The sequence below is a fragment of the Rhineura floridana genome, chromosome 10 (genome assembly GCF_030035675.1).
Source record: "Rhineura floridana isolate rRhiFlo1 chromosome 10, rRhiFlo1.hap2, whole genome shotgun sequence".
Taxonomy (NCBI): domain Eukaryota; kingdom Metazoa; phylum Chordata; class Lepidosauria; order Squamata; family Rhineuridae; genus Rhineura; species Rhineura floridana.
The window spans coordinates 65,893,102-65,919,153 of record NC_084489.1 but is presented as its reverse complement, the minus strand read 5'-3'; the positions used below and the strand labels follow the sequence as shown (position 1 = coordinate 65,919,153).

Below are 26,052 nucleotides of genomic sequence, written 5' to 3'. Positions count from 1 at the left end.
ACTCACCACATCACACCATTGTCTTACCTTCACTTGTAAGTTTTCATGGCAAGAAGAATGAGCAGCACATCTCTGGGTAGACAGATAATCAGATACTCTGTGTGGGTGTAGGATAATCTCTTTTCCAGCCTTTTCTAACATGGGGGAGAGGAGGAAACCCAGGCTGCTGGGCTGAGAATGCCAGAGCTTGGTTCAAAGTCTGGAACCCTGATGGGGCTCTAAACATTCATGAGCGCACAAAAGGTATGTGGAACTGCCAGAGGTCTGAAGCAAGAGATGCCCCACTTCATTTCCTGGCGTCTTAATGTCTCCAGCTGTTTCAAGCACATAAAGAATCGTAGAGTTGGAAGCTCAGTGGAAGAACACTTGCCTTGCATGCAGAAGGTTCAAGGTTCAATCCCCAGCCTCTCCAGGTAGGGCTGGAGAGAATCCCGTCTGAAATCCTGGAGAGGCACTGCTGCCAGTCAGTGTAGAAAATACTGAGCTAGATGGACCAGTGGGTCTGACTCTTTAAAAGGCAGCTTCCTACGTTCCTATGACCTCAAAAGGCCATCTAGTGCCACCTCCTGCTTATACAAGAAACCTACCACTACAGCATCCCTGATAGGTAGCCATCCAGCCTCTGCTTAAAAACCTCTGGGAGTCCATCACTTTTTGAGGCAGCCTGTTCAACAGCTCCTACTCTTGGGACGTTCTTCCTAATATGTCACTGGCTGCTCCTTAGGAGTTCTGTACTGCAGCCACTGGGCATTGAACTGCAGACCTTAGAGAAATGAGGTTTAGGACTAGGGTTGCCATGTTCAGGGCCTGAGACTGATCCTGTATCTTTAGGAGAAGAGAAAGTCAGCCAAGTGCAGGTGTTCTTGCCACACTGTAATGAGAAAAACCACAAGGTGGAATTCTCCCTTCCCCCTGCACACCTTTTAAAGATATAGAAGACCTCTTGGTTGCCAGGCCCAACCTCCAGGAGGTCTTCTGTATCTTTAAAAGTTGTGGAGGGGGGAGGGAGAATGCCACCTTGTGTTTTTTCCCATTACAGGGTTGCAAGAACACCTGCACTTGGCTGACTTTCTCTTCTCCTAAAGATGCAAGATCAGTCTCAGGCCCTGAGCCTGGCAACCCTATTTAGGACTATTCATCACTGAGACCTTCTTGCAGCCTAACCCTGGCTAGTACCAGAAGAATACATGTGACCCTGCTGCTGCCCAAGAGCCACTCTTCAAAGAGGGAAGCCAGAAAGATGCTGAGAGATCTTTGTTTTCTCCTCCCCTCATACAGGAATTGTGGGTCACTCAGTGAGACTGATGAGTATTAGAGTAAGGAAGGACAAAATAATTCATTGTCAAAAGCTAAGGTGAAGGCCAATAAGTCAGATGGCTTTAGAAGGAAATAAAGGGAGGATGTCTGTCAGAGGCTATTAGAGGTGGGATGCTGCTGAATGCCAGCTGCTGGAGAGCAGCCACTATGAGGAACAGAATGCTGGCCTATGACAACCTTTGGCCCAGCCCACCAGGGCTTTGCAAAGACACCAACATCTTCCTCAAACACATCTATTCATTATAATGTTTCATACCTATCGGCCACAAATCCACATCTCAACCAATTAGATGTGATTTTTATGAGGCACTCTAGCACAAAAAACAAGCAGACTGAAACTAAGGGCTCATCTACATGGTGGTTTACTGTGTGTTTGGAGCTGCTCACATCTCCTTTAAATTTGCATGGTTCACATGATGTTAGTGGCAAAGAGAAGCTATCACACAGTTTTCTCCCTGTAAAACTGTACTAACCCAATCCACTAATAATATGAAAAGGGAAGAAAAAAAACTTCACTCCCTTTCTCAAGTGCTTGTGGATGCTTTGCTCTGATGCTTTTAGGTGGGTGTGTCAATCGTTCCCCACTCCACACCCTCCTCACTCCTCTTCCCTTTGTTCATTTTATTTCCTGTAGGCTGACAAGCAACTTCTGGTTGCTCTCCTCCGTTCTGCTGGCCTTTTTTATGATGCTGCAAATGGTACCTTTATTTTCTTTTTCTTCTATGCACAAAAGCATAACACTGCTCAAACAAAGATTTGTATTTCAGCTGTATCTTACCAGGGAAAACACAGATATTCGCATTTCCAGGTTTTTGTTTTTTTTAAGGAACCTTACTGCAGCTGTAGAATAGACTGAGCATGCTTGGTCACCTTAGCAACCAGAGGGAGTGGAAATTTATAATTAGAGAGTGGGGCCACAAGGAAAAAGCAAGAGTATCTCTCCCCAGAGGAATGCCTGCTTGTGTGAATGGGAAAAAATGAATTTGAGCAGGACGATGAAAATGAAAACGAGGGTAAAAGAAATGCATTTTCTACAAAGAGATGCTCTCATGTAGATGAGCTAGATGAGCCCATTGTCTTCACACACACTCTCTCAAATTTTATGAAACTGCCAGTGCAAATCCCCACTCAGCCCTGAAGCTCACTGGGTGACCTTGGGTCAGTCACTGTCTTTTAGCCTAACCTACCTAACAGGGTTTTTGTGAGGTTAAAACAGGGAAGAAGCATGGATGCCACCTTGAGCTCCTCGGAGGAAAGGTGGGATATAAATGTAATAATCAACAAATCGACAAACATGAACTTCGATGTTGTCATCTTTCCAGGTCTTTCCAATCAATGAGTTCCATAGTTACCCTAATGGTGGGTGGGCATATTTCAGAAACAGAATCATTTTCATTTAGAAACAATCTGTCCTCCTGATAATGCACTTGCAGCTTAGTTAAGAATGTGAGCAGGAGCTTGGGAGGGAAAAAAAATATCCTCCATCTTATGCGGTCATGCTCAGACCTGGCGCCTTCTTTGCCAGCCAGCATATAAATGCACCCTTGCTTAAAATATGCACAGACATGCACACAACAGGGAGACAAAATAATGAGTAGCATGACAGAGAACAGAGCTGAAGATAAAAGAGTCTTGTGGTGCTCTGTACTTGTTATACAGTTTATTTCCTGCAGCCTGCTGCTGTGCTACTCTGGTATTAGAGTCCCTGTTTCTAAGGGACCGTCATTCCTCCTAAAATTACCAAAAGCTGTGGAGCCAGCAAACACACTCTGGAGAGTAAATGCATATTTGTGTTTGAGTGAACAAAGTCCAAGTAGCAATTTTCTTTGAGATCTAAGGACATAAATCTGGCATCAATTGGAAGCAGGAAAGTGAGTTGTACTAGTATTACTGCTGCTGCTACTGCTACTACTACTACTACTAATAGTACATTTTTAAAAATTCTGTTTTTGTTTGCAATAGTTACAGCAGTGGCATGCTAGTTTCCCCCTTTTTGTCGAGTTCAACATCTTCAGCTTTGGAAAAGTTACACGGGTAGATAAATAATACAGAGGCTGCATTCAACAAGGAGGGGCACCCTAACCAGCAGCTGGCTGGCAGTGGCCTACTTTCGCAAATCTACAGGGAGATGTGGAAGCCAGTGTACCACAGGACACTTTCCTGGTTAAAACAGCTCTGCCTCACTTGCAGGAACCCATGAGTAGCAAAACAGCTGAAAGAAGCAACTGGGTAATAAGACTGCAATCCTAACCCCATTTTTGGGGGAGTAAACCCCACTGAATTCAGTAGGACTTTCTTCTGAGTAGACATGCTTAGGATTGCACTGTAAGCCAGCAGCACTGAATATAATATATATCTACCTAGATGGGAGAAGATAGTTGTGTGTTTGGGCTTATTTTGCTTAGAAAAGGGAAGAAACTGAATGGAAAGCGTTTAGTTAGAAACCTAAGTTGATTATAAACAGCAGATTTTTCTCAAGAAGGAAGTGGCACCATTTTGCACAGAACTATGCCCATAGAACTAAGTTTTCATAGAACTAAGTTTTTGTTCATAGAAGATTTATGTAACTTTAAAGTCAACAATGAGGTCATTCAACTTGTCAAGGATTATCAATACCTTGGCACAGTCATTAACCAAAATGGAGACAATAGTCAAGAAATTAGAAGAAAGCTAGGACTGGGGAAGGCAGCTATGAGAGAACTAGAAAAGGTCCTCAAAAGCAAAGATGTATCACTGAACACTAAAGTCAGAATAATTCAGGCCATGGTATTCCCAATCTTTATGTATGGATGTGAAAGTTGGACAGTGAAAAAAATGGATAAGAGAAAAATCCACAAATGTGGTGTTGGAGGAGAGTTTGCAGATACCATGGACCACGAAAAAGACAAATAATTGGGTGTTAGAACAAATTAAACCAGAACTATCACTAGAAGCTAAAATAATGAAACTGAGGTTATCATACTTTGGACACATAACGAGAAGACCTGATTCACTAGAAAAGACAATAATGCTGGGAAAAACAGGAGGGAGTAGAAAAAGAGGAAGACCAAACAAGAGATGGATTGATTCCATAAAGGAAGCCACAGGCCTGAACTTACAAGATCTGAACAGGGTGGTTTATAACAGATGCTATTGGAGGTCACCGATTCATAAGGTCGCCATAAGTTGTAATCGACTTGAAGGCACATAACAACAACAAAGTTTTTGTTTTTTATTACGTTTATATCCTGCCTTTCTTCTCTCCTGAAATCCAATGCAACGTACACATCTCATTGCTTCCCAGAGCATCTTGCAAAGGGTTATTATTTCCTCCAGTTTAAATGTTCTTTGCAGCATGATGGTTGAGTGACCAAGCCACAAATTAAGAAGTGACCAGTTAAAAATCTCACCTCTGGCATTTTTTTCTAAATTCATTTGATAGTATCTGACAAGCCTTTCTTTCTGCCTCAGTCTCATATGAGGAGAATAATGCTGGCCTTTATGGGGGGGACATCCAAGTCACCATGTGACACTTTAGGTGGGAGGTCCCCATTTCAACTTGGGGCACCTTGTACAGACCCTACTTCACTTTGGATAAGCCCAATATCCCCTCCGCTTCTGCTTAGCATTTGGGATTCCTCTGAAGTTACTGCATATCCCTAGTACTTCAGCATGTATATGTGCTGAATTAGAATAACACTTCATGCGTCTGGTGGAATGGACGCTAGTCCACAAAAGCTTGTTACACAGCTGGCCCTATCATTAGGCAGAGTGAGGCAGCTGCCTTTGGCAATGATGTTGGACAGTGGTGGCAACAGTTCCCCCAGCTACTCCTTGTCCCCTGCTGAGCCCCTCAGCCGTTCCCATCATCCTGAGCCAGCACTCTGATGGTACCAGTCTGCAGGAATGGTGAACTCACCTTTGCCTCAGGAATCAAGATATCTTGGGGCCAGCTCTAACTTAGTTCACCCTTAAGGTATCATTAGCTGTTATTGTTTTTTGCTCTCACTAACAGGACTCTCACTCTGGAAGCTGTAACTAGGGCTTGTTTTCCAAGTCTGTTCATTTTTCTTAGCTTTCTCTCTTTTTTTCCCAGTCAAATACTCTAAGCAGCAGTGTGGTGTAGTGGTTAAGGTGTTGGACTACGACCTGGGAGACCAGGGTTCGAATCCCCACATAGCCATGAAGCTCACTGGGTGACCTTGGGCCAGTCACTGCCTCTCAGCCTCATGAAAAACCCTATTCATAGGGTCGCCAAAAGTCAGAATCGACTTGAAGGCAGTACATTACAGTTAATGTTAACTAACACCTTGCTTATTGGAGTAGATTTCTGATTTACAGGGTAACATTATTTTGCAGTTCACCAGTATTATGTAACGAGCCATTATTCCGGCAAAATGTACTTTGGGGGCCCTGTGGTAGGTACATAGCAAATGAAACTCATTTTCAATCTGTGTTTGAGAGGTGATTGCTGAAAAGCATAGCAGCTTTTCTTCAACTTTCTCTTAGATCTTTCTCAGAAGGAAACAATTACATGTAATACCAATTTCCTACAGAATCTCACAAATCCGTCCCTGGAGGGATTTCACCTTGCAGTGGTGTCTAGAATACATTGCACAGCAACTAATTGGAAGTCAGAGCTGCTAGGTAAGAGTTTTGTTGTTGTTACTCTGATTCCTTTAGGCTGGATCTTTTAAACAGATCATCTCAACTGTTTCAATAGGCTCATGTTTTCAGTAGATCATCTCTGTAAACCAATGTAGCTTGCAGTGGAAGGTTTCTTACCCTTTGATGGGAGATGGATAAATAAGATGCTGTGCTGCATGGATGAGGAATTTGGACATAGAATAGGACTTGCTGCTTTCAGTTCACACAAGCCTGCACATCACTTGATGCCTTACATCCGAAGGTGTGAATGGTCTCCTTTGAAATGCATTTGTTTCACTGAACTCCATTGGAAATGGAAAGCCTTCAAGTTGATTCTGATTTATGGCGACCCTATGAACAGGGTTTTCATGGTAAGTGATATTCAGAGGGAGTTTACCATTGCCTTCCTCTGAGGCTGAGAGGCAGTGACTGGCCCAAGGTCACCCAGTGAGCTTTGTGGGGATTCAAACCCTGGTCTCCCAGGTCGTAGTCCAACACTCTAACCACTATACCACACTGGCTCTCCATTATTGGAGCCAAAATGCTGGATTACCTTTTGATGCAAAGAACAGCTTCCGAGAGACCATTTTTGTTTTACTAAGACAGTTGGGGCAGGTCTGACTTGTTCAAGTGCTTCATTCCAACTAACCTAACTCTAAAACAAAGCTTTCCCTTCCAGATCACACTATCTAGCTGGACAGAAGACAAGTCTTTCTACTACAGTTTTCATCAGGAGCAAGGTTAAACTCTCCCTCTCCACCCCAGGTGATCCCACAGTTGCTATCCATATTTTTGGGAAAAAAACTGCATCTTAATGCAGCTGCACAGTTAACAGCACATCCAGTTTGCAACAAAATTGGGTTTTGCCAAGTGAATGATGAGCTTGAAACAGTATGGCAAATTCTACCCATCAGTTTGATTTATTTATTTTGTCTGTATTCCATACTTCTTCCAAATAACTCAGGAAGACTTACATAGTTCTCTCGCTGCTCTGATTATCCTCACAACAACCCTGTGAGTAGGTTAGGCTGAGGGTTAATAACTGGCCCAAGTTCACGCAATGAGCGTCATAGCTGAGTGAGGAGTCTTGTATAATGGTATAACACTGCTTTAAGTCTGAGATGCAGATGTGGCCTCTCTCCCACTGCTCACCACACTCCTCTGTCCTCCCCTTCTGCCTCCTCCCCACCTTCCTGCCGCCCAGCAGGCTCTGGGGGAAGGGGCAGAACATTCTCCACAGAGGTCTGAAATGATGGCTTGCAGTGGGTTTTTAAAATTAGGCCAAATGACATATATAGCCCTAGGGCCACAAGTTGCCTACCCCTGCTCTAGCCACTGTGCAACGCTGCCTCCATTTAAAAGCAATGACTAATATGAGAAATGGCAATATGCCCCTCTGTCAGTTAGGGTTGTATTTTGTACAACTCTTTCCAGCTTTGATCCAGATGCAGCTGTTTATTAGCTAAGCTCAGGTATAGGTGGAATTAGCAAGCCGTTTGAACCTGCTTTCGGTCAAAGGGGAACAGCAGTACATAATCACCTACAGGTTAATCTTGGAGGTTAATAAAGAAAGGCACCAAGGAAAGTGCTGCTGGCAAAATGGGGAAAAATGCTAGGGATTAACATCTCTTGAAAATGGACTGTTCCAAAACAGAACACCAGGCATTATTTTGAGGATCAAGGGAATCTGTGAATCTCTAAATGAAGAGATATTAATATATTTATTGTTGAATAAGTGCTTGTGGACCAGAGGTGTAGTGGAACAGGGACAGGCGAGGAAGAAGCACCCCCACTTATTTCACAGCAAGGACAATGTGATCATGTTTTGGGGCACTGTTTGCTGATCATCTGCATGCCAAGATAAATAAGCTTTTCTCAAACAAACTCACCCAAATAAGTTGAGCAGAGGAAGAGACAGATTAACATGCATGGCTGAGGGTAACTGCCGGATTCCAAAGTCTCTTTAGTTTGACTAACAAACATGTCACAAAATAATTAGAGAGAAAGCTGGCTTGGTATTGAAGCCGTAAAGTCTGTAATGGTCAAAAGCCCATTATTGTTGTATAGTCCTAGAAAGGGACAATAGCTTCGGGGGCATCTGCACTTCTGAGTTTACTGCTACGTCACTTTTGTGGACAAGAGCCTACTTCAGAGATACATGGAGCGTTAGCCTTTGTTGGCAGATATGCGCCTACACATGTGATAGGGTAAACTAGATGATTTGAGATCAAGCTGCCATTTTCAGTGGCAGCCTTGTGTTTCTTTTAACACTTAGTTCCACCTCAAGCCTCAAGACTTTTCTAGAGAGCTGGAAAGTGGCATGATTAGGGTTGCCAGGCTCAGGGCCTGAGACTGATCCTGTATCTTTAGGAGAAGAGAGAGTCAGCCAAGTGCAGGTGTTCTTGCAACCCTGTAATAGGAAAAACCACAAGGTGGGATTCTCCCTTTTCCCTGCACAACTTTTAAAGATACAGAAAACCTCTTGGGCCTGGCAAGCAAGAGGTCTTCTGTACCTTTAAAAGTTGTGCAGGGGAAAGGGAGAATCCCACCTTGTGGTTTTTCCCGTTACAGTGTTGCAAGAACACCTGCACTTGGCTGACTTTCTCTTCTCCTAAAGATACAGGATCAGTCTCAGGCCCTGAGCCTGGCAATCCTAGGCATGATAGAGGCATCTATCATATGGTATCAAGATGTCTATCATATATCATGGGGAAGGGCTGTCGGTGAGTGGAAGAGCATCTGCTTTGCATGCAGAAGGTCCCAGGTTTGATCTCCAGCATCTCTAGGTAGGGCTGAGAGAGAATCCTTGATTGGATCCCTGGAGCACCACTGCAGTCAAGGTAGACATTACTGAGCTAGATGGACCAATGCTCTAGCCTGGTATAAGGCAGGTTCTTATGTTCCTATTATTGCTTGTGTTATGGACACCCAATCCATTATTATTTCTGGTCTGCAGGTTCTGGAGGTGCTTCGAAACCCTGCAAAATCTGTGTGACCAAAGGCAACAGAGGGGCAAAAGAAATAAGTGCATCATAGTCTCCAGCCTGAGGTCCCTACTAAATATGATGGCAGTAGATCAACATCTTTAGATGTTTTATGTGGCATTCCTGATGGTGAGAGAGCATTAGGGAGGGGTATTGATTAGGGGTATTGATTAGGGTTTGTTGCCAGAATCAAGATTGAGTTTGTGGGTACTTCCAGGCCTGGATGATTTAGTGACACCTACATTGTTCTTGTATTGTTGTTGTCAGATCTTATTATGAATTATCAGTTGATTATTTAATTTTATTGTATATTGATTCATATGAGATTGTTCATTCGACTACTATTTATATTATTATTTAAATTGTGTTATGATTTGTAATTGCTAGTGAATTATGCAAACACATTGATATTGCAAGCCACTTTCAGCATTGCTTACCATGAAACATTTGCTCCCATAGGAGGCTGTGATGGCCATCAACTTGGATGGCTTTAAAAGGGGATTCAATAAATTCATGGAGGAAAAGGCTGCCATGATGGCAATGCTCTGCTTGTGACTGGTTCCAAATACCAAATACTTGGGTCCTCTTTGTGAGCTTTCTCTTGGGGTACCTGGTTGGCCACTGTGAGATGTTGGACTGGATGGGCCATTGGCCTGATCCACCAGGCAGTTCTTACATGGTGGTGGTGGTGATTATGATGATGATGATGTGTTTGGCAAGGTTAGGGTCCAATGTGTAGTGCCAAAGTGGCATGTGGACAGAGAGTGCTGACTCCTCCCTGATTTTCCATTCTTATCCTCATAGTCTGTTGTGATACTTGAAGTCAGCCTCAGAGAAAAACAGCTGAAGGAAGGGGTAAAGTTGCAGGCAGGAGAGTTTGATATAGGAAGCTGACTTATACTGAATCAGATCACCAGTTTACCCAGTATAATCTATAGGGAGCTGCGTCCAGTCAAGTTCTCCTTAGAGTTAACCCGTTGAAATCGATACTTATGTTAATTACTTTCAGTGGGTCTACTCTGAGCAGAGCTAACAATAGAGACAACCCAGTAACTGGCAGCAGCTCTCCCTCATATGAGGTAGGGGTCATTTGCAGCCCTAACTGGATATGCTGGGGATTGAACCTAGGATCTTCTGCACACAGAGCATGTGCTCTACCAGTGAGCCACAGCTAAGCACACCCATGCGCTCCTTTGGTCCTTTAAAGCATCCTACTTTAGACATGAATGGTGCAGAGCTGCATTAAAAGATGTCAGTGTGCTCCAGTTATGTGCAAATAGGGCCTAAGTCCTGTGTAATGACAGCAGACTAGCAAAAGCCTCGCCTCTAGAAAAGGCTTATAGAGGCCCAAGGAACTTATGGGAGAGAGGGCAAGGAGTTACTGAGTTGCAATTTCTTCTCTCGTCTCCTTCTAGCAAGCCTTCTCAGTGGCTAAGGTCCAAAGAGTCTTTCAATGTTGCTCACTTTTCTCCATCTCCAGATGACATTTCAGACTATGCCAACACAGAAGAGGGCAGGACTTTCCACTCTGTGTAGGCATAACCCCTGCGCAGGTGGAATGGAAGATCCACCAGTCTCTGCTGCCATATTCCTGAACAGGGTAGGCTGGCATTTGAAGAAGGGAGCAACACACAACTGCATCCTCTAAGCACCTGCACAACTAATGTATATGATCTGCATATCATAGGGATTAAAAAGACTCAGAGGAGTTGGCACGTCTCCAAGGGGATTTGTTACATAAGTGACATGCCAGATGAGTGGGCTCCAGTTATGTTTCTACCTGGAGCATTTGTTCTGCTCCGTCCTTCCTACAGCCTGATATGGGAGAGAGTTGGATAGGTTATTATTTATGTCAGCACAAACTGGTGGTACCAGTCATGCTCTCTCCTTTACAGCATATGTATGTGATGAGATAATGCATATCTGGCACTGAGCAGGCATTGAAACTCTGCAAATCTTTGTTATGGCAGCTTGTAGGCAGAGCAGTTATCTTTACTACTGTGTATACAATAATTTTGCAGTGCATCCGTTATATGGATGGTTGGTGTGAATGAAAAATAAGTAAATCATCACACCCAAACTCTGAACTGTGGGTGCTTCCAGATCTGGATGACTGAGTGGCACCCAGTCACTGCTGCACTGCTTTAAACTGGAAGTGTAATAGCAGCTCCACTTCCAGCTTTCTAATGCTCTGTAGCTGAACGGGTACCCCCCCCCTTTTCCTGGCCCTAAATGTTAGAGGGGGACAATTTTCATTGGGACCATTATGCATGGGGAAAGGGTTGAATATTTCCTTTCTCATCACTGTGCTTCCAATCTGATTCCCTGTTGCCCCCTCCCCCACTATGGCAGATTGGTTTTGGGGGTGGGGAGAAAGAAAACGCATATAAAGGCAATGCTAGAGTGGAAAGATAGACCGTAGACAAGCTAATGACAAGAGCAATTTCTTTAGGCCAGAATAGCAGTGTGATAGGCTTGGGGAAATTGCACCACTATTGCACTGAGGGTTTTTTTTTTAAGGTAGGCTTCAGTTAGCACTGGCAAAATAAGCAGCAGCTGAACAGAGAAAACATGACATGGGAATGGTTTGTTCAGGATATTGTGCAGGTGTCCTGTAAAAGTGAGTGAACAAAATACTGTATGTCTATTCCACAGTAAATACTGAGTGTGCAGGCAGCCTGTATCTTCTGTGTGAGTGAGATAGTCCTAAAATTGCTTTTAAAGATGTTTTTAAAAGCTTTTTTAAAAAAAGCTTTTTTAAAGATGTTTTGTTTTAATATAGTTTAAAGTCTGTTTTTAAGATTTTTAGGTTGTTTTTAGTGTTTTTGTTTGCTGTCCTGGGAGGAAGGGCAGGATATAATAACAACAATAACAATAACAATAATCCTAGAATTTGAATACTTGAGGTTTGAAACCCCATTGATAAGGACCATGTAAGGCATATGCCTATGATGTTTTGACTGTATATCTAAAAATGACAAAAATGTATATCATATGCGTACACGCACCAGGGATCTCCAATTGGCTGTAGCTCCTTGTTAAGTGTACACTGAATGGCAACTCCAGGTTTGTTTTGCATAATGTGTCAAATGACCCCCAAAGAGTTTCTGCTTTGTAAATCTGCCCCTTGACCCATGCAGTTCATACCGGTCAGGGCCGAACTAGATGAGATGCTGGGAAGCTATGAATAGATCAGTCTAATTTTGTTAAAAGCAGCTGCAGTGGACAATTTGGACCAAGGCCACGGCACTCAGATTTAACCCCAGGTGCCATACTGTTTTGCCATGTCCCCACTCTCATCTGCTATTTGCTGCTTTAGGAGTGTTTTTTTTTTTTAAGAGACTGGAGGTCTGATCATGAATCTCCAGCATACTATTGCCCTCAGTCCAAAGGCTCGTCATTGTTTCTGGTCTGACCTCGGTGTACAAGCTTTAATTTAAGTTGGGTCACTCATTATCTCAATTGCCTTTTTTCATCCACAGTTATCAGTGTGTCAGCAATGTAATGTCTGAATCTGTTACATGTTGGAAACTTGGGAGTCATGGACGCTACTGCATCTGAGTTCAGCGAGTTTGCGCACAACACTAAGTCAAACCATGGCTAAGTGTGATCAAGAACGTATGTGATTGAATGAAAACCATGGCCACTTGCTTTATCCCCCGGTCCTGCTGCTGCTGCACTACACATAGCTAAGCCGTGGTTTGGCTTAGCATTATGTCCAGTTTGCCTTGCTCCAGACAAGCTACACGTTATAGCCAAGGTTAGGAGTCTGCACCCTCCTCATTTTGTCTTGTTGGAATGTGTCTTATCTTGTCTGCATGGGGGATGGATAGATGCTTGTGTGTGTCTGTGCAGATGTAGAAACTAGGATTGTGCACTGGATTCTGCTGAGGCCCAAATCAAATTGCGATGATTTTTTTTTGGGGGGGGGGGAATCTGGGCATTGGTCAAGTTGGGTTGAGACAGCCCCAGATTGCTGCAGGTATGGTCAGGTGGCCCAGAGCAATCTGGGGCTGTCAGGGGGCAGGGCATCAGGCAGGAAGAAGAGGCAGACTTTGGGCAGGAAAACCTGCAAAAAGACTAAGACCAATCTGACTGCTGGCTATTTCTTCCAGAGCTTGGAAAAGTTACTTTTTTGAACTACAACTCCCATCAGCCCCAGCCAGCATGGCCACTGGATTGGGCTGATGGGAGTTGTAGTTCAAAAAAGTAACTTTTCCAAACTCTGATTTCTTCCCAGGAGAAGGTAGGAGCCTTTTGCCACCTGGCTGTCCTTCCTGTCCTCTCCACCCCACCCCTGAAGCACCATCCCATGGGATCGATGCCTCTACTCAACAGCTGTTGAGGGGAGGTATAGATCCTGCGGGGTGCAGGGTGCTCCTTGGCAAGCACACCTTTCCTGCAGAGAAGCTGTTTGAGAAAGAACTGCCTTGCTCTCCGTTGCGAGGGAAAGGAGACACAACATCTCCTTCCCCTGCCTCCCTCCTGACCATAGGGTTTAATTGGGGTTTTAATTTTTAAAAATCCTAATTAAACATTAGCTCTGTCACTGATGTAATTCAGACCTAGAACCGGGGTGGGTGATCCCTGGGTTGGCTCGATATAGGGGGCCTGCATAAGGTCCACGGGACAGATTAGGGGATTGCGCACAGCCCTAGTGAAAAGCTCTGACTTTTGCATGGCTGGAATGTTGCCTACTGAACAAAGGTTAGTATTACATCCATCACTCCACCTATGTTTGCCTCTTGTCTCACCCACCACTGGGCTATGGCCCCCAGAAGGTCACCCATGAGGCCCTCAAGCTGTAAAAGGCTCCCACTCCTGTGCTAATGGTTGAACCAATCAAATGTATTAGTCTTGCCGTGTGTTGGCATGACACAAAGCAGGTGAGGAATCCCTGCCTCTGATCATCAAAGTGTTGCTGTTGGACTGCTGCCACAGAACGAGAAAAACAGAATAGGTATCCCTGGTATCGTTTATCGGACCAAGTCTGTGCACTGAAAACCAAATACCTTTGGGTTGTGCTCTTTACTGGGCAAAGATGAGTATCTGTACTTATTCTTTGCTGAAATTTCTCTTGGGGAAAAATATGAACAAACTCTTCCTTGCTAATGTGTGGGAACTCATTTCCCAAGGATATGTATTTATTATTACATTTATTTCCCACCTTTCCTCCAAGGAGTTCAAGATGGGGTACAAACATGGTTCTCCCCCTCCTGATTTTATCTTCACAACAGCCCTGTGAGATAGGTTTGGCTAAGGAACAGTGACTGGCCCAAGGTCACCCAGTGAGCTTTTATGGCTGAGCAGGGATTTGAACCCTGGTCTCCCAGGTCCAAGCCTAGTGCTCTAATCATCACACCACACTGGCTCTCATCTCAGGATGCTGCTGTTTTTGTTTTATAGACAGCATGTTTTTAAATGCATTTGTTTTGCACTATTATATAGATGGATTTGTTTTTGTTTCTTTCAAGCTGCTTTGAATTATATATATTATCAAACTACAGTGAAGAGGTACATCAACAATGAGTCTTGGTGGTCTTCTACCTTTCCAGTTCAGTTTCAAAATGAACAGCAGTTGGAAAAGCTCAGTTAAGTTTACTTTAACTGTCCTCGCTGTAATGCAATTCTCGTCTTTGCAGGGAAGCGAACCTTGAAGGTGAAAGAAACAACATAATTGTTGGAGGCATCAAAGATTGTTCATAGAAATAACACAGAAAGCAATACTGTGGATCAAAATGCACTGATAGAAGGAGTGAACTAAGGATGGGATTCTTCTCTCTCTCTGAAAGTCTGAGCATAAAGCACACAGGCCTCTCAAAGCAGAAGGAGAATGGAGCTCAGAGTTGGATTCCTTTGGCTCTCTGTGACCTTTCACTATCTTACTTTAGGAACGGTGATGCCAAGCAGCTGACAGAACTAGCGTCCTGCTGTGCACGCCATTCAGTAGATCCACAGGCCAGACTTTTTTGTTTTATCACTTTTTGAATGGCACTTCTGATGCTTGAGGAGGGGGAATCCCCCCCCAATGTTTCCTAAGAAAGGATAGTGGGGAAGAGCATTATTGAGTGCAACAAGAGAAAAGATTTGATTCTAGAAAATATACTGGCTGTATTCAACTGTCCTACTCAGAGTAGGCCCACTGCAATTAATGATCTTAAATTAGTCATGTCTATTAATGTCGATGGGTCTACTGGTACTCTGAGCAGGGCTAACATGGAAGATCACCCAGTGGATTGAGATGAAGGGCCATAGTTTTAATTGTGACCATTTAAAATTTACTTTATTTTTAATGCCGAAGGTGCAAGGTGAAATACAAATCTCATATATGACGAATCCTTCCTGTGTGTTCATTGTGTTGGCTGCTTGTTGATCTTAAGAGTTTTTGATAGTTTAGGATTTCAACTCTGTTGAGCTGAACTGAGCTTAAGAGGTAGGGTAATGAATGCACTCAAAAATGAATAAATATTCATTATATTTGGGTGGGTTATAGGGAGATGGTCCTGCGGTGGCAGGCAAATTAATTGGTCAAGGGTCAATAGTCCATCTGCTACACTCTTCTCCAGTCAGCTCTCAGATGATGGAAATTAAACCTTAGGGTTTGTTTGTTTTTTGCTTCTGGAGCTGGCAAACTGATTGGGGTCATTTGGGTCTGAGAAAGTTCAGCTGACCCCAAATTATTTAAAGCCCAAGCTGATAAAGGTAGGCAGGGCACAGGGCAGGCTAGTCTTGAGATAACTGCTCCTGGAGCAATAGATAAGAACTCCTTGAAAAGAACATCTCCTGGTAGTGTGGCTCATTTTGGAAGCAGGGTGGAGGTCAGAAGAGAAAGTACAGGGTAGAGTCAGATGCATTTGCAGATACAGATGTTGTTTCCATGTTTCTATATATGGGTAGATATGTGAACTGGCAATGCCACATTGACCCACCAGTCAACTACTGAAATAGGGAACTTGGGAAAACAACACTGAACAGTTACCCAGCTCTGTTAGCCATGGAGCAAATCCTTGTGATACCAATACAGACCTCATATCCAAAAAAAAGTAATGACTGATTAGTCCAGAGGTCACCAGCTTTTTTGGGCCTGTGGGCACATTGGCAAAATGGAGAAACTGTTATGGGCACCATACACACACCACAACCAAGCATATCCCACAACCTATTATATTGGCTGGAAAAGAATGCATCTATCAAGACTAATCTCAGCAAGGGAAGGGGTGGATACCCTGTGGGCACTAGGGAGTGTCTCTGTGTGGAAACCATGTTGGTGACCCCCTCGATTAGCCATTGTTTTGAAAGTATTTTTAACTATTAAAAAAGCTTTGGCCCTCAGAGCAACCTATAAGAAATTAAGTCTTTGGAGTCAGATCAAAGAACTGTTTAGCTGGTGCACTTTAAAAAAGCAATTTTTAAAAAAAGAATCCACAATCCTCTTTGACTCTTTATCATTCCACATAGCAATATGGTTTATTTTGATGAGTTCCAAAAATTCATTTAATGAGCGATCCAAAGTTAGTTCTGTGTTAAGTTATGCAGCTAAAGTGACAGCAGTTTTGTGGGTAGATGCTATCCTGACTAATTCTTCTTTATGTGGAGGAGGAGAACCATACTGATCATCTCTCTCTCTCTCTCTGTCTCTCCCTCACACACACGCACACGGACACACACACCACATATGCAAAATTATTTACCCAGTTTATTTTCGTTTCTACAAGACAGGATAACTTTTAGTGAATAATTCATTATTTTTAATTTTTAATGGGTTCATGAATGTACAGCTTGACAGTTTCAAGATTATAAAAAATGGAATACAAATCACAAAAGCACAGCATCAGTACAAACTTCTGCTTGATCTAGTCAGACTTGCTCAGGATTATAATTTAGAGGCTTTGCCTAGTGAAAGTCATTAAGAATTAGGCAGCTTGAATCTCTGACAAAATCTCTGGAATTGAGGTTCCAAGGACTGATAAATACCTGGAGCAGGTAAGCAGGCAGGTAGCACAGAGGGATAGCCTCAGGCCCAGGGGCCAAATACAATACAAACACCAACAATACAATGCAGACTCCAAGACTGGTGGGTACCAAAGGCAGCCCCTTTTCAGTGGTGACCCACATCATCTTTTGAGTTCCCCCCTCCCACAGGGTGATGCTCAGACTCATCAATACCGGCTTTCAAAAGAACCTTGGAAGACATGGTTGATGTCCTGGTTCTTGAATTTTATTTTTTGCTGTTTGGAAAATTTAAGCTCCTTGAGATCCTCTACAGAGGCCCCACTCTGAGTGCCTCTGCCAAATGAAGTGTTGCAGGGAATCCCCAGAGAGGAGGCCTTTTCAGTAGTGGCATCCCAGTTATGGAATAGTTTTTCCAGAGAGGGTTGCTTAGTGCCATCTTTATGGTCTTTTTGTCACCAAGTGAAGACCTTTCTATTCAGCCAGGCCTTTTGAAGACCTTACTTTTCACAGTGTGGAGTTCTCCATTTTCAGTTGTGTTTTAATTGTGACACTTAATAATAATAATAATAATAATAATTTGATATAGTTTAAATTGTTTTATATTATATTTTAATGTTGTAGTGTTTTGGTTTTGTTTGCTTTGTGAGCTTCCCAGAGAACTTCTAATATGAGGCAGGTCTATAAATGTAGTAAAAAAAATCTATTATTATTCTCCACCCGCACCTCAGTGCATATTGGGAACTGCCTCCTGAAAGGTAGGTTGGCAGCGCTGGCTCCAGCACTTTTGGAGGACCCTTGGGCAAGATATGCACCATGGATTCCCCTCCCATCATGGGTCTTTTTCCTTGCCACCATCATCATCATCACCAGCCACTGTTCCTGCTCCTCTTCCTTACCTGCCATACAGAGAACCAATGAACAAGCAGGCAGTGGCATTTCCTGGTCCTCTTTTGTCTAATGTGCCACCATTGTCTGGGACAGAGCAAGTGATGGGTGAACAAGAAGGCTTAAGAACAAGAAGGTGAAGTGGAGGAGCAAGTCCAAAGGGCCTTGTTAGTGGGCCCCCCTGCTGGGGTGTGGGCCCTCGGCAGATGCCCAGCTATGCCGACCTTTGACACCAGGTCTGCAAATTAGAAATCCTTCTAATGAACAAATCTGCCTTTTACTTTTCCAGAGTGACCTTGATAACCCTCTTCTTTGTAAAGGGAGCAGCTGCTTTGTGGGTGGGATGGTGGAGTCCTACTATTCCTTGGCATCCTTGGCTAATACAATGAGCTAAGCTCAGAGCCACCCAGACTCTTTCCCATCCTAACCCAGTGGAGCTCATATTCTCTGGCCCAGTTTTCTAAGAGAGGTCTTGGTTATAAGGAACGGCTCTGCAGTTCCAAAAGAATGAATGCAAGCAACATGTGCCATTTTCCTTAAAAATGCTAATGAAGGTTGTGAGAGACTTTAAAAACCAGAAGGTTTTGCAAACAAACTGGAAAGCAAAATCATAAGAACATAAGAAGAGCCTGCTGCATCAGGCCAGTGGCCCATCTAGTCCAGCATCCTGTTCTCACAGTGGCCAACCAGGTGCCTGGGGGAAGCCCGCAAGCAGGACCCGAGTGCAAGAACACTCTCCCCTCCTGAGGCTTCCAGCAACTGGTTTTCAGAAGCATGCTGCCTCTGACTAGGGTGGCAGAGCACAGCCATCACGGCTAGTAGCCATTGATAGCCCTGTCCTCCATGAATTTGTCTAATCTTCTTTTAAAGCCATCCAAGCTGGTGGCCATTACTGCATCTTGTGGGAGCAAATTCCATAGTTTAACTATGCGCTGAGTAAAGAAGTACTTCCTTTTGTCTGTCCTGAATCTTCCAACATTCAGCTTCTTTGAATGTCCATGAGTTCTAGTATTATGAGAGAGGGAGAAGAACTTTTCTCTATCCACTTTCTCAATGCCATGCATAATTTTATACACTTCTATCATGTCTCCTCTGACCCGCCTTTTCTCTAAACTAAAAAGCCCCAAATGCTGCAACCTTTCCTCGTAAGGGAGTCGCTCCATCCCCTTGATCATTCTGGTTGCCCTCTTCTGAACTTTTTCCAACTCTATAATATCCTTTTTGAGATGAGGCGACCAGAACTGTACACAGTATTCCAAATGCGGCCGCACCATAGATTTATACAACGGCATTATGATATCAGCTGTTTTATTTTCAATACCTTTCCTAATTATTGCTAGCATGGAATTTGCCTTTTTCACAGCTGCCACACACTGGGTCGACATTTTCATCGTGCTGTCCACTACAACCCCGAGGTCTCTCTCCTGGTCAGTCACCGCCAGTTCAGACCCCATGAGCGTATATGTGAAATTCAGATTTTTTGCTCCAATATGCATAATTTTACACTTGTATATATTGAATTGCATTTGCCGTTTTCCCACCCATTCACTCAGTTTGGAGAGGTCTTTTTGGAGCTCTTCGCAATCCCTTTTTGTTTTAACAACCCTGAACAATTTAGTGTCGTCAGCAAACTTGGCCACTTCACTGCTCACTCCTAATTCTAGGTCATTAATGAACAAGTTGAAAAGTACAGGTCCCAATACCGATCCTTGAGGGACTCCACTTTCTACAGCCCTCCATTGGGAGAACTGTCCGTTTATTCCTACCCTCTGCTTTCTGCTTCTCAACCAATTCCTTATCCACAAGAGGACCTCTCCTGTTATTCCATGACTGCTAAGCTTCCTCAGAAGTCTTTGGTGAGGTACCTTGTCAAACGCTTTTTGAAAGTCTAAGTACACTATGTCCACTGGATCACCTCTATCTATATGCTTGTTGACACTCTCAAAGAATTCTAATAGGTTACTGAGACAGGACTTTCCCTTGCAGAAGCCATGCTGGCTCTGCTTCAGCAAGGCTTGTTCTTCTATGTGCTTAGTTAATCTAGCTTTAATAATACTTTCTACCCGTTTTCCAGGGACAGAAGTTAAGCTAACTGGCCTGTAATTTCCGGGATCCCCTCTGGATCCCTTTTTGAATATTGGCATTACATTTGCCACTTTCCAGTCCTCAGGCACGGAGGAGGACCCGAGGGACAAGTTACATATTTTAGTTAGCAGATCAGCAATTTCACATCTGAGTTCTTTGAGAACTCTCGGGTGGATGCCATCCGGGCCTGTGATTTGTCAGTTTTTATATTGTCCATTAAGCCTAGAACTTCCTCTCTCATTACCACTATTTGTCTCAGTTCCTCAGAATCCCTTCCTGCAAATGTTAGTTCAGGTTCAGGGATCTGCCCTATATCTTCCACTGTGAAGACAGATGCAAAGAATCCATTTAGCTTCTCTGCAATCTCCTTATCGTTCTTTAGTACACCTTTGACTCCCTTATCATCCAAGGGTCCAATCACCTCCCTAGATGGTCTCCTGCTTTGAATGTATTTATAGAATTTTTTGTTGTTGGTTTTTATGTTCTTTGCAATGTGCTCCTCAAATTCTTTTTTAGCATCCCTTATTGTCTTCTTGCATTTCTTTTGCCAGAGTTTGTGTTCCTTTTTATTTTCTTCATTCGGACAAGACTTCCATTTTCTGAAGGAAGACTTTTTGCCTCTAAGAGCTTCCTTGACTTTGCTTGTTAACCATGCTGGCATCTTCTTGGCCCTGGCGGTACCTTTTCTGATCTGCGGTATGCACTCCAGTTGAGCTTCTAATATAGTGTTTTTAAACAACTTCCAAGCATTTTTGAGTGATGTGACCCTCTGGACTTTGTTTTTCAGCTTTCTTTTTATCAATCCCCTCAAAATCACACAAGCACACCTTGTTTTTTGCTATATCTGTTATCAAAGTACATTTTACAAGGGCTAGCATATTTCTATGGCAGGTTCCCATAAATATTTTCCACAAAAGTTCATTTTTCCACATAAGCAAACTCATGTGTGTGTATGTGTGTGTGTGTGTGTGTTAAACTAAGTCTTGATATGGAACTTAGAAAATTCTTGGCACTATTGTGTGGAGTTAAAATGACATCAGCTGGACTGTGTATTGAAATGCAACCACATTTCTTTGTTCTGAACGCATTGGCTTTGCATCTTTCATGCAGCCCTTACCATAAATAGCATGTGATTGCAAAGTGGTCGTCTGTATTCAGAGCCACCCTGATTTCTGTGTCGCAGAAAAGAAGTAGGAAACCCTGAAGTGCTCCCTCTCTCTCTCTCTCTCAACACAACAAAGAAGCACCATGATCATTAAGGATGTGCATACCTCTGCCCCTGGCTTGCTTCATAGCAGTGTTGCCCATTCCCAGGCAAGAAAATCTCTGGCATCCTGAATCAACCACAAGTCTCATCAAAACAGTGAAACTAAAGACTGGCACCTGAAACTTCTCCACAAATAAAAACAAAGTTTGTGTGTTTTAGGGGACGGACATTATTCAGCCACAAGAGTGGCTGTTGTGTACTATAGCCAGCATGGATTTTTCACATTCCTCAATGTTAAACTGAAAATACCCCCAAGCCATTCTGCTGCTTCCCATAAGCTCATTTCAAAACAAAACCTTACAAAACTTATAGTCGTGAACTCAGAAACACTTGGTTAACAACCCTCTAAGTTTTCATGGTGATACACAAACACTCCAAGAGAATCAAAAGTTCAAAGTGTGAAGCAAGAGTGGTCTCATAATTTGTTGAAATTAATTAAAAATCAGCCATGTTCACAGAGTACCTGTAATCCTATTACTGATCTTGCCCCATACTCTGACCTTCATCTTCTGCAGTTTAAAAGTTAAAAAAAATGCATGGCTGATGTTTAATTAATGTAAGAAATTTAACATTGAAGTCTATTATAGCGTTGGGCATGCTTAGTAAGAACCAACTGTCAGTGTTCCAAAAACCAGCCTCACATCTGTTTGGCTTGGCTAATCAGGGGGCCACACCCAGGCCAGATCTTTATTTCACTTGAGGCAGTCATGGCTTCCCCCAAAGAATCTTGGGAAGTGTAGTTTTGAAGGGTGCTGAGAGTTGTTAGAAGACTCCTATTCCCCTGACAGAGCTCCAGTGGCCAAAGTGGTTTAACAGTCAGCCCCTCTTCTGGGGACAGCTTTGGTTTAAGTTTGGGTGGGAGACTACACGTGCCTGCTGTAGAATAAAAAGGTGGGGAAAACCCTGAAAAACAATGATACTGTTCACAATGTTTTCCTTTTGGAAAGGAAAGGGGCTTCCCCTTTGCCCAGTGCCCACTCACCCAATCTCCTCCCCTCCCCCTCCTCTTCCTCACCTCTCACCCTTCCTCCTCCTCCATCTCCCTGCCCCTCCTGCAGGTCAGTTTCACCTTTCCTAAGCATGATTGTACAGGAGTGAATCCCACTGAACTCAAACAGCATGCAAATGATCAACCCTGTCCTCCCCTCTTTCTTCCTCCTATCCCCTCCCTTTTGCCCCCTCCCCTTCCTTTCCCCTCCCTCCCCCTCCCCTTCCAATCCCCTCCTCCCTCCTTCTCCCCCCTTCCTCTTTCCCTCTCCTGTCACCTTCTCCTCCTCCCCCATGGTCAATTTCACCTATTCTAAGCATGATTGCACAGGAGTAAATCCCACTGAACTCAGTAAGCATGCAAATGATCAATCCATTCTCAGCAAACTTGCACAGGATCCCATTTGTTACCTCCCGGATTAAAGAGCAGAGAAATTCACTAATAGGCAAAACACCCTTGGGGTTTAAGAAGGTAACTATAACCAACAGATATTTCTATCAAACTTTAAAAAGCAGGGAAATTGGGCAGGTGTAGTGAATGTACCAGGGTAGCAGGAAACCTGACCTCCTCTCTGAGATATCATACTGCCCTACAAATTTATCAAAATGCAAACACAATTTGGGTTGGTCTTTCACAGTCCAATCCACTTCCTGCGTAGCTTGGAAGAATTTGGCAACAAGAATTTTGGTGCAAACAAACAAAAATTCTGCATCCAGGCAAGCCAGAGGCATTACTGCAATTCAAGGGCACATTCCAGCCAGGCAAAAGCACCCAGTGAGGTGTGTGGCCTGATGAGGGTGTGTGGCCTGGGGAGAGTCCCAAAGGCCAAATAAAGAGGACTGGAGGGCCACATTTGCCCCTGTCAGGATCCCTCCTGCTGCCACCACCTGTCAGGACACACCTTGTGTGCCCCAGCTCTGGTCACCACCAGTCAGGATCCTGTTTTTTATTTGTTCTCTCACTGGCTCTAGCACAGATCTCGCAAGATCCCACTGCTAGGCAGCACCACCAGCCACTCCCTATTTCACAATATTGCCTTGAGACTTTGCCTTAGTCTCCTTCTGGCTTATTGTTACTTTGTGTCTGGGTGCAGTTGCAGGCCACAACCCCCCTGTATCTTTGTGTCTATAAAACATTCAGCCCTGGGTTGCTCGGGATACTTGATGATGTTACACTATCTCTTCACCACTGCCACCATTTGATACTGTTTCTCCACCTTGGTAAATACCCTGCCCACTCTTCTGGTCTGTGAAAGCCCCAGCCAAGGATCAGGCTTTTGGTAAACCAAGAAAATATTTATTTATAAACACCAGGAAATAACAAGATTACTTAAGATATATTTGACAAGCATATGGCTTCATATATTGCGTTACTCTTTATGTTTCTAGTCGTATATAATCTGCTTCAATATTAGCCTAATGCAGTCCTACCCACAACTCCCTCAACTCCTCACAACCCAAAACAACAACTTCTCTCAACTGTCATCCTCTCATTTATACCTTCAGCCACTCAAATGCTCAGCCAATCATCATACAGCATTCTAGCCCCCCTCTCACTCAGTCTACTTACCATATATACTTTAATAAACCTGCACTTACCATATTTACAGTAATATCTATATACAGGGACATCACACACACACCCCAAGCTGGTCTTAATAGCTATCTTTGTTCCAAGCATATCAGCTTGGCATCATGCAGGACTGTGATGTGCCACACAGACGTGCATTATCTGGCATGAACTTTCACAATTATCAAGAATTCCCAAGTGAGGAGTGGAGCCAGAGAGCAAAAAAAGGGGGTTTGGAAGGGAAACAGTTTTGTGTGCGAGGCCATTGGCAGAGCAGAAGGCACACCCTAGAACCAGGAACAGATGGAGCAAGCCATCACTTTTCTTCCACTTAAACTCCCCAAGCTGCTTTCCTGTATGCAGGGCTGGTGCCAGAGGGCAGCCAGGTTGTGCCCTGGATGAGGGCTCCTCCTTAGGGTGGGAGGGTAGCACTCCAGTTGTGCAATCCGCAGCAGCTTCGACTCCTGACCCTGCTGCAGATTGCAGAGAGGTAGTTGCCAGGGCTCCTCCCCACAAACCATGAGGGCCTGCAACGCCTGTCCACATGCCCCATCTACCTTTCCTGTTGTAGTGAATGCTGTGTGTGCTGTGCACGCATATCTACTATCAACCAAGATGGCATCAGAGGCTTCCGTAAGGGGCTGATGCCCTGCCTCCATCTTGGTTGATGGCAGGCATATGTGTGTGTAGCGTAACGTGAATGTGTGCCATCAACCAAGATGGCGGTGGGGGCATCAGCTCCTTAGGGAAGTCCCTGCTGCCATATTGGTTGATGGTAGCTGTGCATGCATAGTGTGCATGGCATTCACATTGAGGCAATGGAAGAGGTAGGTGTGGCATGAGAGCGAGCATCACGGGTCCGGGGCAGGCTGGTGCCCAAGGGCTAGACATGCCAGGGTCTGGCTCTGGCCCTGCCTGTATGGGTGGGAGCTTACCCATTTCCTTGATGGCACACTTGTTTGGAAGCCTTCAGTCTCACCCCAGGTTGGTGCCATCATGTTAAGATCTGGAGCAGAGAATGCACCTAGCTGCGAACGAAGGAAGCAGGCACTCACATCAGCAGCCACATATAGTGCAGACTGGATCAGACTAGGATGCCTCCAATGGTCCCACAGTACCAAAAACTATGGGTTAGATCCAGACTAAGTTAGCTGAAATTAGTTTCCATATAAATCAATGGGGCAACTTAAACATGACTTAAGTCTGACTGATTTCAGTGGGAAGCAGGTTCAACTAACTGGCAGAGCAATCCAATGCAGGGGAAGCCAGTGTAAATTTCCGCCATATCCAATTGCCATTCAGGAGCCTCTGGGTCGGCTGAATGCCAGCTCAGGCAGGAGCTGTGCACAGGGACCAGACAGTAAAAGCCTGCTCTTCCAAATACCCCTACCAGGGAGTAAGCCTTCTCCATTGACTTCTGTTGTATTTATTTTCTTAGACTGACCTTTTTCCCAGCATAACTTTTGCCAGAATTGGGACCTGCAGGAGCACTCCGTGAGTTGGATTTGGCCTAAGTCCCCTCACCTCACCCCTCCCCTGACATACCTCCAGAAAACCCCTTTTTCAGAGTTTATGCTGGCTTACGCCGGCTTCACTTACATTGCTCCCAGCTGAGTTGGCTGAGCCCTGGTTGAGCTGGCTGAGGGACTTATGCTGGCATCGCCTGGATGAGCCGATACCCAGCTAGCTCAGCAGGAGATCCGCCACATCCAACTCCCCTCAGCCCAGCATAAATGTGGGTTGGATTGTGTCCTTAGCCTGGATCCAACCTATAGTAGCCCTAATCAAATGCAACGTGTTCATGCAGTCAATAGTGAGGAAAGGAGTCTATTACACAGGGTAAAAGTCTGGTGTCTGTGACGGTAGCAATTAAAAAAAAAAACCCAAACAGGTGATATTATTCACATTCTAGTAGGGATGTGGAGTGGATTTATGAAACCTGTTTCTATCAGAGTAACTGGTCTGGTGGTTCACAGAATTTTCTTTTTACAAGTTTACTCCAGTACTGAACTGATATATAGTTCAGCTTCTAAAAATGGCACTACCTGTTGTTATGTTGCTCATGAGAATGATGTTATGGACACTAGCCGGTGGATGTCTATGACACTTGTGCAACTGCACACTGTAAAGCAAACTGAAAACGTAATCCACAAAATCCAGATGAGGGAGTGGGGAAATTGCATTTGTCCAGCAAAGTAGTTTTTTCTTATCCTTCAAATGGTGTTCAGAGAGTCACTTTTCATCTGGACATGGATGAAAAGGGAGGAACAGCTAAAACATTTCCAAAATGGCACGTGCATATGTGCACGTGGGTGTGTGGGAGTGTTTCAGTCGACATAATTCATGTCATCAACAACAACCTCTAGTAAGACCTTGTG

The 26,052-nt window shown here is 44.0% G+C and overlaps 1 protein-coding gene and 1 long non-coding RNA gene across 3 annotated transcripts in view; one reads left to right on the top strand and one right to left on the bottom strand.

Annotated features, from left to right (window-relative positions):
• JCAD (junctional cadherin 5 associated) overlaps positions 1 to 26,052 on the bottom strand; it is a 96,451-nt gene that overhangs the window by 68,954 nt on the left and 1,445 nt on the right. The gene's annotated exons all lie outside the window — the stretch shown is intronic.
• LOC133365369 (uncharacterized) lies at positions 1,950 to 15,254 on the top strand. The gene is made up of 4 exons (XR_009758190.1): positions 1,950 to 2,015; positions 6,623 to 6,708; positions 12,410 to 12,687; positions 14,570 to 15,254. It is a non-coding gene; the product is annotated as an uncharacterized LOC133365369 (long non-coding RNA).